General features: G+C 47.0%; 1 protein-coding gene across 1 annotated transcript in view; it reads right to left on the minus strand.

Annotated features, from left to right (window-relative positions):
* LOC137648389 (uncharacterized) overlaps positions 1–5,262 on the minus strand; it is a 102,272-nt gene that overhangs the window by 96,415 nt on the left and 595 nt on the right. The window lies entirely within an intron of this gene.

Here is a 5,262-nt window from a genome sequence, read left to right on the forward strand (position 1 = left end):
TATATATATATATATATATATATATATATATATATATATATATATGGATAAATATCAACACAACATCGTGTTCAAATAGAAATAAATTTCTACCTCATACTTGGGATCGAACGCTAGCCCCTTCTAATGAAAGGCCAGGTCGAAACCAACCATGCCACGAGAGCCCATAAAAGGAAATCTGAACCTGACCCTAATCTAGCTGTCCGAGGATTTACCTGGTGAGACATCAGTCTCTTTACCAGCGAGTTTTACCAGATTTCCCCGGGCCACCACGTGACACAATTGGTAGTAATTCATTCAAATTACCCCTAATGAGTCAATATGGATAAATATCAACACAACATCGTGTTCAAATAGAAATAAATTTCTACCTCATACTTGGGATCGAACGCTAGCCCCTTCTAATGAAAGGCCAGGTCGAAACCAACCATGCCACGAGAGCCCATAAAAGGAAATCTGAACCTGACCCTAATCTAGCTGTCCGAGGATTTACCTGGTGAGACATCAGTCTCTTTACCAGCGAGTTTTACCAGATTTCCCCGGGCCACCACGTGACACAATTGGTAGTAATTCATTCAAATTACCCCTAATGAGTCAATATGGATAAATATCAACACAACATCGTGTTCAAATAGAAATAAATTTCTACCTCATACTTGGGATCGAATGCTAGCCCCTTCTAATGAAAGGCCAGGTCGAAACCAACCATGCCACGAGAGCCCATAAAAGGAAATCTGAACCTGACCCTAATCTAGCTGTCCGAGGATTTACCTGGTGAGACATCAGTCTCTTTACCAGCGAGTTTTACCAGATTTCCCCGGGCCACCACGTGACACAATTGGTAGTAATTCATTCAAATTACCCCTAATGAGTCAATATGGATAAATATCAACACAACATCGTGTTCAAATAGAAATAAATTTCTACCTCATACTTGGGATCGAACGCTAGCCCCTTCTAATGAAAGGCCAGGTCGAAACCAACCATGCCACGAGAGCCCATAAAAGGAAATCTGAACCTGACCCTAATCTAGCTGTCCGAGGATTTACCTGGTGAGACATCAGTCTCTTTACCAGCGAGTTTTACCAGATTTCCCCGGGCCACCACGTGACACAATTGGTAGTAATTCATTCAAATTACCCCTAATGAGTCAATATGGATAAATATCAACACAACATCGTGTTCAAATAGAAATAAATTTCTACCTCATACTTGGGATCGAACGCTAGCCCCTTCTAATGAAAGGCCAGGTCGAAACCAACCATGCCACGAGAGCCCATAAAAGGAAATCTGAACCTGACCCTAATCTAGCTGTCCGAGGATTTACCTGGTGAGACATCAGTCTCTTTACCAGCGAGTTTTACCAGATTTCCCCGGGCCACCACGTGACACAATTGGTAGTAATTCATTCAAATTACCCCTAATGAGTCAATATGGATAAATATCAACACAACATCGTGTTCAAATAGAAATAAATTTCTACCTCATACTTGGGATCGAACGCTAGCCCCTTCTAATGAAAGGCCAGGTCGAAACCAACCATGCCACGAGAGCCCATAAAAGGAAATCTGAACCTGACCCTAATCTAGCTGTCCGAGGATTTACCTGGTGAGACATCAGTCTCTTTACCAGCGAGTTTTACCAGATTTCCCCGGGCCACCACGTGACACAATTGGTAGTAATTCATTCAAATTACCCCTAATGAGTCAATATGGATAAATATCAACACAACATCGTGTTCAAATAGAAATAAATTTCTACCTCATACTTGGGATCGAACGCTAGCCCCTTTTAATGAAAGGCCAGGTCGAAACCAACCATGCCACGAGAGCCCATAAAAGGAAATCTGAACCTGACCCTAATCTATATATATATATATATATATATATATATATATATATATATATATATATATATATATATATATATATATATATATATATATATATATATATATATATATATATATATATATATATATATATATAATATATATATATTGTGACGGCGCCGATTAAGGTTGTGAACTCAAAGGCAGGTTGGAAACGACTGAGTTATATTATTGTAGAACATTCTCCTTATATACAAAACCTCAAGGCAACAGGACATAACAAGTTCACAAGACAGACAATATTACAGAGGAAAAACCAGGCATGAATTTTCATGTTCGTTTTAGTGCGAGGGAAGAGCGAAGATACAAGCATAATATAAACAAAAGGAATTATGTACAATTGTGTGAAACACGGTTTGTACATGGCTCCCCCCCTAAAAATGACATACTGTACATGTTAAATAGGGCGCCCTGATCTAGAGAGGCGAACTGTAGGCGGGTCATCTGGCAGAAGATAAGCAGGTTTTAGATGATCAATGGAGACTCAGTCTTCTTTGCCCCGAATGTTTAGGAGGAATGCTTTCGGACTGCGTCGGATCACAAGGAAAGGGCCCGTGTAAGGGGACGTTAGCGGTGGCTTGCTGGTGTCGTTGCGCAGGAAGACGTGCGTTGCAGAGTGCAAGTCCGTTGGTATGTGATGCTTCACTGGGGGCTTGTAAGTCTGGCGGCACGGAGTAAATTTTCCCACGACGTGACGTATGCGCTGGAGATCGTCGGAGGAAGATGTAAAAGGAAAAAATTCGGCAGGGACGACCAATGGGTCGCCATACACCATTTCAGCTGCCGAGACGTCGAGGGCGTCTTTAGGAGTGGTCCTTAGTCCCAGGAGGACCCAGGGAAGCTGAGTAAACCAGTTGCAATCCTTGCAGCGGGACATCAAAGCTGCTTTGAGGGTGCGATGAAAACGTTCAACCATTCCATTGGCAGGGGGGTTTTAGGCCGTTGTCTGATGTAGGGTGATGCCCAGGAGATTCGCTAATGACGTCCACAATTGAGAGGTGAAAGTGGTTCCCCTGTCAGAAGTAATATGTTCAGGGATACCGAATCTTGAAATCCATCCAGAGAGTAAGGCAGATGTACATGAGGCGGACGTTGCAGTTTCCATGGGAATGGCTTCAGGCCAACGAGTGGAGCGGTCGATGACGGTAAACAGGTAACGATGTCCTTGTGATGTGGCTAGGTGGCCTACAACGTCGACGTGAATGTGTGCGAAACGAGGCTGAGGTTGAGGAAAGGTGCCCACTCCTGAATCTGTGTGTCGATGTACTTTGGAAGTTTGGCAAGAAGTACAGGCGCGGACCCAATCCTTATCATCAATAGAAATGCCGTGCCAAATGAACTTTGCCTTCAGCAGCTGTGCAGTAGAACGGCAAGAGGGATGTGAAAGGCCTTGGATGAAATCAAACACCTGTCGGCGCATGGGAGCAGGAATCCAAGGTCGCGGTGTACCAGTACTGACGTCACAGAGGAGGGTGGTGTTGGAGTCTTCGAGGGGAAAATCTTCCCAACGGAGGGACGTGCAGGATGCCCTACAAGCTTGATACTCTGGATCCTGTCGTTGGGCTTCAGCCAGGGCGTTGTAATCCAATCCCAGTTGAACGGCAGCCAACGTGTTTCTTGACAGGGCATCGGCAACGGGATTCATTTTCCCAGGGACGTATTGGAGGGTGCAATTGTATTCAGCCACGGCGGAGAGATGTCGGCGTTGACGGGCGGACCAGGCGTCAGCCTGTCGAGTGAAGGCGTGCACCAGAGGCATGTGGTCTGTGCGAATGACGAAGGGCGTGCCTTCTAAGAAATGGCGAAAGTGACGGACAGCAAAGTGCACCGCCAGCAATTCTCGATCGAAGGTAGAATAACCCGATTCTGCCTTGGACAGTTTTCTGCTGAAGAAGGCCAATGGGCGGGGCGAGCCTTTGACCACCTGCTCGAGTACTGCACCAATAGCGACGTCGCTGGCATCGGTGGAGAGAAGGAGAGGGGCGTGTGGGATAGGAAAAGTGAGAGCCGCAGCAGTTGATAGGGCCTTCTTTGCATGGCAGAAGGCTGCTTCTTGAAGGGGAGCCCACTTCAGGTCCTTTGGCTTGCCCTTGAGGGAGGCGTAGAGGGGAGCAAGAGTGGCGGCAATGGCTGGCAGAAAACGGTGATAATAGTTGATCATGCCCAAGAATTCCTGCAGAGCTTTGACGGTCGAGGGCGCGGGGAAGTTCTGATCGGCTGCTACCTTCTCAGGGAGGGGATGGACTCCTTCAGGAGTGATACGGTGCCCTAAGAATGACACTTCGTTGTCGCCAAAGGTACACTTGTCGTACCGGACTACAAGGCCGTTTTGTTGCAGGCTGTCGAGCACGATGCGCAGGTGACGGATGTGTTCCTCTTTTAAGGAGGAGAACACAAGTATGTTGTCCACACAACATACACAGAAAGGGAGGTCCCCTAAGATGCCATCCATGAGACGTTGAAACGTTGCCCCAGCATTACGAAGGCCAAAACAGGAGTAATTGAAGGTGTATATGCCAAACGGAGTGGTGATGGCGGTCTTGGGGATGTCTTCTGGGTTCATAGGCACCTGGTAATACACCTTCCGGAAGTCGAGCGTAGAGAAAACCTACGCTTTGTGCAGGTAGGAGGTTACATCGGCAATGTTTGGAAGGGGGTAGTGATCCGGTTCTGTTTGCATGTTCAGGCGCCTGTAATCCACTCATGGACGGAGGGAGCCGTCATTCTTCAGAACGATGTGTAAGGGTGACGACCATGGGCTGGAGGCCTTTTGGCAAAGGCCCATTTTCTCCATTTCGGCGAACGTCTGTTTGGCGGCTGCCAATTGTTCCGGTGCCAGATGTCTGAATTTTGCGAAGACTGGGGGTCCCGTCGTCTTGATATGGTGATAAATACCGTGCTTGGCAGGAACCGTAGGCGTTTGGTGAAGTTCTGGATGGAAAACTTCCGGGTACGACGTGAGGAGGTGGGCGTAGGCATCCGTGGGGGCGCTGATGTGGAGAGCGAGGTTAGAGGGGGCGGGTTGAAGAGGTGTCGACAAGTACGAGTCTGCTTTGACCAATCGTCGGTGGGCGACATCGACCAGAAGGTGAAATGAGAGAGGAAATCCGCACCGAGGATTGGCATTGTGACGTCAGCAACGAGAAACTTCCAATTGAATTTACCGTTTCCGAACGATAATGTGAGGTTCTCGTAACCGTAGGTGGGTATCGCAGATCCGTTGGCAGCTACCAAGCGGACGTCGGCAGATGTAGACAGACTACGTTTTGCCTTGAAGAGTTTCCTTGGCAAAAGAGAACGACAAGCACCCGTGTCTACCAAAAAACGCACGCCCGTTCCTGCACCCTGTAAAAAGAAAAGATTAGAAACAT

The sequence above is a fragment of the Palaemon carinicauda genome, chromosome 10 (assembly GCF_036898095.1).
Source record: "Palaemon carinicauda isolate YSFRI2023 chromosome 10, ASM3689809v2, whole genome shotgun sequence".
Classification (NCBI taxonomy): Eukaryota; Metazoa; Arthropoda; class Malacostraca; order Decapoda; family Palaemonidae; genus Palaemon; species Palaemon carinicauda.